Source organism: Equus asinus, chromosome 28 (assembly GCF_041296235.1).
Source record: "Equus asinus isolate D_3611 breed Donkey chromosome 28, EquAss-T2T_v2, whole genome shotgun sequence".
Taxonomy (NCBI): domain Eukaryota; kingdom Metazoa; phylum Chordata; class Mammalia; order Perissodactyla; family Equidae; genus Equus; species Equus asinus.
Genome location: NC_091817.1, coordinates 16,538,844 through 16,551,796, shown reverse-complemented (window position 1 = coordinate 16,551,796; position 12,953 = coordinate 16,538,844).

Below are 12,953 nucleotides of genomic sequence, written 5' to 3'. Positions count from 1 at the left end.
GAATAAAATAATAATAATAGTTTCTTGATGTTTAAAGTAGACAAGAGATTAAAACACAAGATAGAGGGAAGCATGCCCTTCTGGTGGAGTAGTGATCTCCAGAAATCCACTCCTTCATAACAGCAATGAGGACACTGAGAGAAATTCTTAAAAATCAGCTTTTTCAGAAGCTTACAACAATGAAGGAGCTTTTATTCAAGAAAAGATGTTGAATCTCAGAAACAAGAATGAGTTTTGCAGCACTTTAACTTGCTCTATTCCCATACCCTCTCCTCAGCTCTATGGTTGGCGTGAAAACTAGGAGCCTTGCAACCATGGTGGCTCTTAAAACCAGTAGCCCAGAAGCCACTGGAGAAGTTGGAACAGGTGCGAAGCTCCTGACAAAGCCCCCCCTCCGAGATTTGTCTCCATTTGACTTGTCTGACAGTCCCTTGGAAAAACCCTATTCTCAGGAGTTGTCTTTATTCGTCCTGACTCAGAGCTCACTCAATGAGAAAAACCTTATCCTCAGGGTGTTTACTGAAAACAGTCAATAGTAATTGTTTAAACTCACAGCTGCCTGAGGAGGTCATACCAGAAAGGGCAAATAAGAAGTTGGCCTCCAAAATATAAAAGGAAGGGGCCGGCCCCGTGGCCGAGCAGTTAAGTTTGCACGCTCCACTTCAGTGACCCGGGATTTTGCTGGTTCAAATCCTGGGTGCAGACATGGCACCACTCATCGGGCCATGCTGAGGCAGCATCCCACATGCCACAACTAGAAGGACCCACAACTAAAAATACACAACTACGTACCAGGGGACTTTGGGGAGAAAAAGGAAAAATAAAATCTTTAAAAAAAATGTAAAAGGAAAATCTGGGGAATGAGATGTCCATAAGGGGCTTTTAAAAGCTCCAACATATTCCCAGGGATCTAGAAGGCCATGTACATGCACAGGGCTAAGAAGATTAGGGCCTGAGAAGGTCCTCGTTTCTCACCTGGGGCTGATTCTGAGGCTCTGGCTGAGTGTTGAAGGTGTGCCCCAACACAAACACTGAGCCCCTCTGCAAAGACCGGGAGGTTTTTGGGGTTCAAGCATTTAAGGAAATCTCTCTAATCATTTGCTGAGCACTAGGCTAATGGAACAGAGACTTCAGCAGCCACACATGACAAAGAATACAGGATTACTGCAGAAAGTTCCTAAGGAAACAATCAAAGCCAACAACAAACCCTGGAGAGAAGAGAAATCTGATTTCCGGAGTTGTCACATTATATCATTTTAATGTCCAGTTTTCAACAAAAATTTATGAGGCATGCAAAGAAACAGAAAAGTATAGCCTATACATAGGGGGAAAAAACCATCAATAGAAACTGTCCCAGAGAAGTCCAGGTGTTGGACTGACTAGATAAAGTCTTTATGCTGTTATAAACATGTTTAAAGAACAAAAGGGGGCCCTGTCTAAAGAATTAGAGAAAAGTATGAGAATGACATCTTGCCAAATAGAAAATATCACCAAAAAGAAAGAAGTTATTTTTGAAAAATGAAATTCTTAGAGTTGAAAAGTATAATAACTGAAATAAAAAATTCACTAGAGGGGCTCAACAATAGATCTGAGTTGGTAAAAGAAAAAATTAGCATACTTGAAGATAGGTCAATGAGATTATCCAGTCCGAGGAACAAAAAGAAAAAAGAATGAAGAAAAATGAACAGAGCATCATTGAGCCAAGGATGCAATCAAGTGTACCAACATATACATAATGGCAACCCCCTGAAGGAGAGAGGCAAGAGAAAGGGGGAGAAAGAATATTTGAAGAAATAATGGCCCCCAAACTTCCTAAATTTGATTTAAAAAATTAATCTATGCTTCCAAGAATCTCACTGATTCCAAGTAGAATAAACTAAAAAAGATCCATATCAAGACACATCACAGCCAAACTTCCAAAAGACAAATAGGAATTCTTGAAGGCAGCAAGAAAAAAAAAACTCATTACAAACAAGGGGGATCCACAATAGGATTAGCACCTGACTTCTCATCAGAAACTATGGAAGTCAGAAAACAGTGTAATGATATAGCCAATATGCTGGGTGTGGAGAGAGACTATCAACCAAGAACTATATTTCCAGGAAAAGTATATTTCAAAAATTTAGGCATTACTAGAGAATTCGTCACTAGTAGAGCTGCCCTATAATAAATGCTAAATAGAATCTTTCAGGCTGAAATGAAAGGGTACTAGACAATAACATGAATACACACAAAGAAATATAGATCACCAGTGAAAGTAACTACATAGGTAAATATAAAAGACAGCATAAAAGTATTTTTGTTTGTAACTCTTTTCTTCTCCTATCTGATTTAAAAGACAATCACATAAAGCAATAATTACAAAACTATGTTAATAGTCTTGTACAAAGATGTGATTTGCATGACAATAATAACACAAAGGAGGGGGAGAGGACAGAGTTATACTGAAGCAAAGTTTTTGTATAAGATTGAAATGAAATTGGTATTAATCCAAACTAAATTGTTTTAAATGAAGATGTTAATCATAATTTTCAGGGAAACCACTAAAAAATAACTCAAAAAAGTATAGTACCAGAAACAAGAAGGAAATTAAGATGATAGACAATAAAATATCTATTTAATGCAAAAGCAGCAGTAATTGCAAAGTAGTGTAACAAAAAAAGACATAAGATATGTAGAAAACAAATACCAAAATGACAGGCATAAATCCTATCTTATTAGTAATTACATTAAATATAAATGGATTAAATACTCCATCAAGAGACAGAGATTGGCATAATGGATTTTTTTTTTTAGTGATTCAATTCTATGCTGTGTACGAGATATATTTTAGATTCAAAGATGCAATAGGTTGAATAAAAGGATGGAAAAAGATATACCAGGCAAATATTAGCCAAAGCCTGCTGGAGTAGTTATACTAATATCAGACAAAATAAACATTAAGACAAAAATTTTTGCTGAAGACAAAGAAAAGTATTATAAAATACTATTATAAAATGATGAAAGAGTCAATCCGTTAGGAAGATGTAACAATTATAAACACATATGCACCTAACAACAGAGCCCCCAAATACATAGAATACAGGAGAAAATACGTAAAATAGCATTAAGGAAGTGAGGAAGATAAATGAAGTTAAAATGTTCTAAGGACCTTCCACTGTCCAGAAAATATAAAAGTACTAATTTATGTTAGATTCCAATAGTCAAAGATGCATGTTGTAATCCCTATGTAACCCCTTAAAGAATAAAATAAGGTATAACTGACAAACTAATAGGAAAGGAAAGTGCATTTTGAAAATTATTGATTAATCCAAGAGAAGAGAAGAGAAAAAGGAACATTAAACCAGTCAGGTAAAGAGCAAAATGGTAGATTGAAAGTCTCAATATATGAATAGCAATATTAAGTGTAAATGGACTAAATATGCTAATTAAAAGATAAAGATTGTCAGTCTGGATTTTAAAAACTATATGTTGTTTTTAGAGAGAATCTTAAATATAAGGATACACAAAAGTTGGATATAAGAGAATAAGAAAAGATAGAAACATTAATATTAACCAATAGGAAACATTAACCAAAAGGAAACTTGGAGAGGTTATTCTAATGTCAGACACAGGCAACTCTAAGCTAGGAGCATTATCAGACAAAGAGAGGCATTTCGTAATAGTAAAAGGGTCAATTCACTAGCAAGGTATAACAATTCTAAGTCTGCAAGCACCTAATAACATCTTCTCTAAAAATATAAAGTACAGTCTACAGAATTTAAAGGAGAAATAAATTCACGTCATACTGGGAGATTTGAACACAACCTTCTCAATTGATAAAGCAAATACACAAAAAGTCAATAAGAATATTTATATCCTGATATTATTATATTAATATTTATAGATAAACATGGTTAACATATTTCACCCAATTAACACGTATAGAACACTACACTCAACAACAGCATAATATACATTTTCAAACGTATGTGGAAAAATTTTAGAAGTGAAGGTATGCTTAGCCATAAAGCAAGTCACAACACATTTCAGAGAATTAAAATCATATAGGGTGTATGTCTCTGACTATAGTGAAAATAAGCTAGATATGAATTACAGAAAGAAAACTAGGAAAATCTACAAAAGTGTTCAAATAAAGCAGTATACTTATCAATAACCCATGGGTCAGAAAAGAAATTGCAATAGAAATCAGAAAGTATTTTGAAAAGAATTATACTATAAAAACAACATATCAATACTTCTAGGCTGTTGCTTGGGCCATGTTTAGAGAAAATTGTATACCTTCAAAAATATGTATCAGAAAAAAAGAAATACCAAAAGTCAATTATCTAAGTATACAGATCAAGTAGTTGAAAATAGCAAATTAAATGCAAAGAAAGTAGAAGGGAGGAAATGATAAAGATAACAACAGAGATTAATGAAATTGAAAACAAATATACAATAAACATTTTAAAATTCAAATTTATAAGCCCCTAGCAAAACTGATCTAGAATAAGAATACAAAATACACAAAATATCAACACTAGGAACAAGTGGGAGCATCATTACAGATTCCGTATATTAAAAAGATAGCAGAAGAATATTATAAACAATACAACAGTGAACTTTAACATTTAAATGAAATAGATAAATTCCTAGAAAAACACAATTTACAAAAATGACACAAGGTTAATAAAAAAAAAAGAAAATATAAATATCTTGGGCTGCCTTGGTGGCATGGTGGTTAAGTTGGCAGATGCCACTTCAGCAGCCCAGGGTTCACAGATTTGGATCCCGGGCACAGACCTAGCACCGATTGTCAAGCCATGCTGTGGCAGCATCCCACATAAAATAGAGGAAGATTGGCACAGATGTTAGCTCAGCGACAATCTTCCTCACACACAGAAAAGAAAGGAAGAAAGGAAAATATCTTAACCATATTTACTGAAGAATTCAAATCTGGGGGCTGACCTGGTGGTGTAGTGGTTAAGTTTGCACACTCTGCTTCAGCTGCCCTGGGTCCATGGGTTCAGATCCTGGGCACGGACATACTCATCGCTCATCAAGCCATGTTGTGGTGGCATCCCACATACAAAGTGGAGGAAGATGGGCACAGATGTTAGCTCAGGGACAATGTTCCTCACCAAAAAAGGGCAAAGAATTCAAATCTGTAGTTAAAACCCTTCCTACAGTGACAATTCCAGACCCACATGGCTTCCTCGGTGATATACCAAGCATGTAAAGAAGAAATAACACCAGGCATGCAAAAACTCTTTTGGAAAATAAGTGAAGGAACATTGCCCAACGTGTGTTATGAGATCACATAAAATTAATCCCAAAATCTGACAGGGACGTTACAACAAAGGAAAATTATCCACCAATCTTTCTCAGAAACATAGATGGGCAAAAAAAATCTAAGACAAGAAAATAGCAAATCTAATCTAGCAACATATAAAAAGGGTAACAGACCAAGACCAAGTGAGGTTATTCCAGGAGCAAAGGGTCAGGCCAACAGTTAAAAATCTGTCACTATCACTCAGTGTATTAGTAAAACAAAGGAGGAAATCACACAAAACATAGATATATATAGAAAAAGCACTTGCTAGAATTCAGTCCCATTCACAATAAACACATAGCAGATTAGGAATAGAAGGAAACATTTTTTCTTTTTTCTTAAAAAAATTATTTTAGACTTACAGAAAAGTTGCAAAAAGAGTGCAGGAAGTTCCTGTATTCTCTGAACACAACTTCCCCCAATCTTACCATCTTACATCCCCATAGTGTAATTATCGAAACCAGGATATTAACATTGACATGTATGATTAACTGGTTTATAGACATTATTCAAATCTTGCTAGTTTTCTCATTCATGTCCTCTTCTGATCCAGGATCCAAGCCAGGACCCGCCCTGCATTTACTTGTCCTGTCTGCTTACTCTTCTCCACTCTGAGACCGTGCCTCAGCCTGTCTCTGTCTTCCATGACCTTTACACTTTCGAAGAGTAGTTCATTTTGTAAAACGTCCCTCAACGTGCGTTTGTCTGATATTTTCCCGTGATTAGATTGAGGTTATACAGTTTTGTCAAGAATGTTACGAAGTGATGTCATGACAGAGGGGAACTCTTAATCTGATAAAGAATATGTTAAAAAAATCTACAGCACACTTCACACCCAAGAGTATGCCTATAACCAAAAATGTGGAAAATAACAAGTGTTGATGAGGATGTGGAGAAACTGGAATACACTGCTGGGGGGAATGTAAAATGTTTCAACTGCTGCAGAAAACAGGTTGATGATTCCTCAAAAAATATGAAAAGACTGTTTGGTGGTTAAACATAGAATTGCCCGATGGCCCAGTAACTCCACTGCTGTGTACATACCCCAAAAACTCGAAAATAGTACCCAAACACATCCTCATACCTGAACGCTCATTGCAGCACTATTCACAGTGGCCAAAAAGATGAAAACAACTCAAACGTCCATCAACAGAGGACTGGAAAAATTAATTGTGGTATAGCACATAATGGAATATTATTCCAGCATAAAAAGGAATGAAGTACCAATAGACGCTACAGCATGGGTCAATCTTGAAAATGTCTTGCTAAGTGAAAGAAGTCAAACACAAAAGATAACATATTTTGTGATGTCATTTATATGAAATATTCAGGACAGATAAACCCATAGATTTAGAGACAGAATGTAGAGTGGTGGTTGCCAGAGGTGGGGGTTTTGGGGGAACGGGGAGTAATTGCTTAGTGGGTACCGGGTTTTATTTTGGAGTAATAGAAATGTTTTGGAGCTACATAGAGGTGGTGGTGAATTACAAAATGTCACTAAATTGTTCACTTGAAAGTAGTTAATTTTATGTTACGTGAATTTCACCTCAAATTTAAAAATTCTACAGCAAATATTGTACTTAATGGTGAAATATTAAAAGCAGTCTACAGAGATCAGAACAAAGATGCCCATTCTCACCACTCCTGTTTAACCTTGTAGTAGAAGTCTTAGCCAGCGCAACAGTTATCAAGGAGAGGAGAGAGAAGACGAAAAAGAATGCTATACAGAAACGAGCACGAAGAAACCACTAGTTCACCCAGATGGATCTCATAATGTTGAGTGAAAGAAACTAAACATAGAAGGGTGCATACTTTACGGTTCCGTTGATGTACAGTTCAAACACAGGTCAAATTTATTTCTGATATTAGAAGTCAGAGGAGTGGTCCTCTCAGAGGAGAGCAGAGTAGCTGAGGGGGGCGTGAGAGGGGCTTCGGCGCCTCTTCTAGTAATTTATCTGAATGGCTGTTACATGAGTGTGCTCACTTTGTGGAAATTCGTCAAGTTGTACGTTTTCTATGTTTATGTTCAATGTATTTACTTTTTAATGAATGTAGCTTCTACATACCAATCTTCAATAAGCCTATAAATACAGTTATAGATGCACAAAAACACCCCAAATCTTTGCTGCTGCCCTTTACTTACACAGGCTGGGACGTGAGCCTTGTCTCAAAGCCTCTGCCTCCCCGACTCTTTCTCGGCGTTTCCAAAGGGACCTCTCTCTCGTATTTACCAGATGGCATGCCAGTCACTTCAACTTCTGCGAATACCAGAAAACCAGCTGAATGAAGAGTCAAAATCAAAATCCAGGCAGGGCTCAGCTGGGAGACCCTCTTACTCCGAAAGAAGACCACATACTGCAATTTGCGTTTCCAGTTTATCCTAGACGTTTTCCCTTATCAGCATATATAGCTCCACCTTATCCTCTTCAGCAGTTGTATAATAATCTGCTCCGTAGCTTTACAGTATTTTTCATAATAAATCACCTTTTAAAGGGCATTTAAGTTGTTTTCAACTTTTGCTTTTATAAAAAATGTCCCAGCGCATATTCTAGCACATACATCTTTTCCATTTGACATTTTTCCTTTAGAATAAATTATTTAGCATTAAAATATTAAGTCAAAAGCTGCACATGTGGATAAGGATTTGGATACATGTGATCAACTTGTCTGCAGACAGGCTGTGGGCCTTTATCCCGCCGCAATCTAGGCGAGCATCTTCTCCCCCCAACCCTCGCCAACACCACCTCTTGTCCGTCTTTTGAATCCTTGCTGAATCTGATGTATGAAAATAACTTTTCATCATTTTAATGATCATTTCTTTGACCATAGTAAGGTTGAACATACATTTACTGGTCATCTGTAGCTCTTTCGTAGAATCTCCCATTCTTAGTGAGGTCAACTTCTTACTAATTTTCAAAGAGTTGTGCATATACAGTAAAGACAGTAACTGTGTTTCTATCAAATATGAAGCAACTATTATTTCTGTTTGACATTTGATTTTACATGTTGTTTTGTGCTCCATGTCACACAGACATTCTTAACTGTCATATGTAACATCTGTCCATCTTTTCCTTTGTTTTCTGTCTTTGGATCAATGCTAAGAAACATCTTCCCCATCCCAAAGGTTATGAAAGTATTTTTCCCTGCTTTCTAAGCTAACGTCGTGCTGCCCATAAACAGTGAAGCCAGCATTTGAATGTGTTTGCCTGGCTTCACCCATTGTGTAACTCCTCACTATACTGTTAGCAATAACAGAAAGAATGCCTGGATATTAAGAATATTAGTTATTTTTAACTTACTTTTACTTACCTGCATTTTCACACACGTGCACAGTAAGGCATGATAGCATCGTGGATAAGAGCGGGGACTCTGGAGCCAGCTAGCTCTGTTCCTTCTTAGCTGTGTGGCTCTGAGAAAGTTACTTCCCCTCTCTGTGTCACGATTTATTTATCCACAAAATAGGGAAAATCATGGTACCTTGTAAAATTATTGTGCAGATTCAATAAATTAAGATGTGTTAGAACAGTGCCTGTTATACCATGAGCCCAATATAAGCTTTCATTTTAATGAACCTAACTACTTTTATAATAAAAACAAAATAAAGTTGTTTTTTAAATGAGATATGCTGCTATCAGAAAGGGCAAGTAACTGAAAAGCCCACTAGCCCAGGCCCCCTGGAGAGCTGTCCTGGGATTCCAGGCCCAGCTGCCCACTCAGGCCTTGCGCTTAGCTTGGGCAGATCAAGCCCCCTGAGGACACAGCAGCCATGCTCCCTGCCCCCAGTCTGGCCTCCTTGCTTGTTTCCAAGCATCAGAGCTTCCTGATCCCAATTAGCTTTTTAGGAAAAGAACAAATATTCGGAGAAAGCAAAGAAAAAGGAAAAATGTTTGGTTCATTCTTCAGACGTTTCCTGAGTGCTCAAATGTGTGATCTACCTGGCCAGGTAATTGCTGCCATTTGTGAGGACCTACTGTGTGCCAGTCACTTAATGGACATTATCTCATGAAAAACTCACACCTCTTCCCATGAGGCAGACATGACTGTATCCCCATTTTACAGAGGAGGAAAATGAAGTTCAGAGAGATGTGACGTTCCCCAAATCCCCAAAGGTGGTAAGCAGCAGGGCCAGCCTTGCCCAGAGGTGGCCTGACCTCCACGGCGTTCTCTGCGTTTGGCCGCATGGTCCCTCCTGAGGGTCTGCTGAGTTAGAGGCAGTCATTGGAAGGACTATCTTCGAAGGGAGAGGGGGTCTGCTCCTGCTCTTCTTGGTGCACACACACACACACGTACATGCACTGCTTCCTGGCCTCCTTCACAAAGTAATGTTATTTAGGAAGAAACTGGGGCATTAAAGACGGTCCAGCAGGGCAGGCATTTGGAGCAACCAGCCAGCTTCCCCTCAGCCTCGGGCAGAGAACCCACACATGGCTGCAGGGAAAGAAAAGGCTTCTGGACTGCCCCCCGGCCAGGGGCCTGACCCGGGGCCCTGACCAGGGACCCACCATGCTTTGCTCCCAGAGCCGATCCTGGGCTGACTGGAACAGATTCCACTCAAGCCAAGCAGGGTGCGTGTGCACTGCAGCAGCGCCCACGGCTTCCTCTTCACACGCCTCTGGGCGCCAGCAGCGCTGCTCAGAGCCCCAGCGTCAGCCTGCATGGTGCCAACTGGGAGCTGAGGCCTGTTGCCTAATTCGTCCCTCAAGAAGAGGGGTCTTCTCAGCTCCCAAACAGAGCCCTTTCTTCCCCCAGGAAGCCCATCTGGACACCCCCCGACCCCGGCAGCTCCCCAGGCACAGGTTGGCTATCCCTACTTGCATCCCAGCGTCATCAGCCTCCGCTGTGTGTTCAGGACCCATTCCTCTTTTTCCCTAATCCCCAAATTCTTCTCCTCCTGAGGTGGAAACTAGGCCTTCTCCACCTTTGGGTCCTCCTCGGCCTTAGCCAAGAGCTGGGCTCATAGAAAGTGCTTAGTAAATGTTGGTGATGAATGAATGAATACATAAATGGCCCTGTGAAAGAATTTCCAAGTGAGCACACCCACAGTGTGACTTCTTTTAAAGGAACTGGCTGATGGCTGTCTCAGGGCTCAGGGTTATGGTGGAAAAATTGGAAAACACGCATCTGAGGCCAAGCTCTGCCCCGGCCAGCTTTGGTTCTGGTTCTGGATGGGTCACAAACCACCTTTCTGACCCTGAGTTTCCTCAGCTGTAAAATGAGGGCGTGACAGACCTGTTCCACGCTGCTCTCAGGGGAGGGAAAGGCAGGAGGTGAGGGTCCTGGAAGGTGTGCCAGCGCCAACAGCAACCCTGACTTCGGTGACTTCGGTGTCTCTCCCTCGGGGCGGCGGTGATGGCCCTCTGATGGCGAGAGCTCTTGCTCAGGCCTCTCCACCGCAAGCTGCCCATGCCCACCCAACAGGTCTCCTTTTCCTCCACTGGTCCAAGAGGAAAACTGTTTTCAGACTTCTGGGAGCCAAACAATCACAAAAGGGGCTTTGAAATTCTGAGGTCTCACCCTGTCCTAGAAGCCAGGCTTCTTTCCCAGAATCTTCTGCTCCCTTCTGGAAGGTCTGAGGCAGGGGGAGGACAAGAGACGATCCAACTTGGGTGACAGGTGCCTGCCAGGGACCTTTAAGTCTGGGCAGTGGCCTGCCAGCTTCAGCCAAAGCTCTGAGGTCATTTCCCCTGATACCAGAGACTTGGCATCTGCCAGAATCCTTGGTGGGTCAGAATGCCAAGCGTGCCCCAGCTCTGCCGCTCACACCCTGGTGCCTGGCAAAGAGGCCTGAAAGGAGCAGACCACCCTCCACTGCCCAGAGCTCCAGTCTTGCTGCAGGGGCAGGGTCCGCCAAGGTCGCCGAGCCCCTGCCTGAGCGCTGCAAGGCTGCCCTTGGGCTGCGGGCACCCAATTGGCAGGAGAAAGGGCAGATCCCTCCTGAAGACCTCAGAGGCTCTGAAACAGGATCCAGCCTCACTTTCACAGCCCCTGATTGTCGATGCCACTAATGGTTGCTAAGAGACAGCAGGCATCACAGGTGCTGGCAGGAGGGGTTCCCCAGAGCTCTGTGCAATGCCTGGCCCCTGGAGCTGCCTGTGGCTCTGCCCACATCCTCGGCCCTCTGCAGGGGCCAGAAGTTGCAGCCAAGAGCCAGTGGCTTTGGTGAGAAATCACTGGCTCGAAGCCTGCAGGCTGCACCCAGCAATCCTCAGAGAGGAGGCAAGGGTGACAGGGAGGACACAGGGTCTGGACACTAAGCTCTGTGTGATCTTGGTGGCTCCCCAGCTGGCAAATCACATAACCTCTTTGAACTTGAGTTTCCTTCTCAATAAAATGAGGGTAATTAGACAACATCAACTGACCTCCCAGAAGGATTGTTAGAATTAAGAGAGAAAACGTCTGGAGAGGGCTCGGGGAGTTGTAAGCTGGAGTTCAGTGCCAGTCAACGTCATAAATAGAGAACTGGGCTACGGCGCCCTGTGGAAGAGACGTGCCCATCCTCCACTTGGCCAAACAAGGTTTACCAAATTATGTCTAGGGTGAGTTCTTATCCCATTCTGTCATAAATATATAAGTGTATGTGTTATCAAATTATATACAAAAATTATAAAACAATATTTTAAATTATACATTTTATTAATGTATAATGTATTGTCTCATATTTAGTTTGGGAGGTTATTCATAATCTATTAATAACGACCTCCTCAGGAGGGCATTATGGCTGGTTTTTATCTTATTCTTATCGGTATTTTCTATCTTTTCTGCAAAGATTGACGGCGTGAGTGCTTTTTATAAGCAAACGAAGTGGGTCCTGGCACAGCTCTGTAGAAGGGGCTGCTTCCCGCTGGCAGACCCAGCTCATCCAAACTGCCCACACGGAGTGGCTGAAGCCCTGCTGACGCGGCCTCCCGGGGCTGCTGCTTCATAGTAAAGCCCTTTTTTCAAAGAAATCTCACACAGAAGGCCACTGCAAAAGTGGAAGGGGCTCAGACACAGAAATCAGAGGGGCTTGGGGCTGTGTGGACTTAGACAGCCTCCAGCCTCCAGCTCTTTACCTGTAAAATGGGATCCTAATAGTTGCTGGCAGGGTGGCTGTGAGCATTCCGTGGAATCTCTTTGTAAGCAGAGCCCTGCACACAGTAAATGCCCCAAATTTGTTAGCAATTCTTAAACAAAGTTTTTAAGCAAAAAAAGGAGGAGCCGCTCTGGTTAAAGGGGTGTGGAGCTTCTGATCCTCTGCAGTGGCCCTGAAGGGACCTCCAGGGAAGCCTGGGCTCCAGGGAGCAGAGTCTGGAACCCTCTGGTAGGAACACTCAGCTGGGATCCGGAGGTCGCATGCCGGGGGCCAGGCTGGGCTGCTACAAGCTCGGGGATGGCTTTGTGTCTGTCTGCCCAGGTTTCATCTGCAAACCATACATGAGTGGCTCCCAGTGGGAGGTGGGCAAACTTGTGTTGGCGGGGAGGGACGTGTTTTGGTTTGTCAAGATGACTGTTGTCCTCTGGCCAGACTTTCAGCTGCCTCTTCACACAGCCTTGTAGATGAAACAGCTGTTACTAAGTATCGGTTTAACAATCTGTTTTACATGCGCTTTATATGTTTACATTTAAGCACCAAGTATTTTTGCGGTTTTAACCTATACTG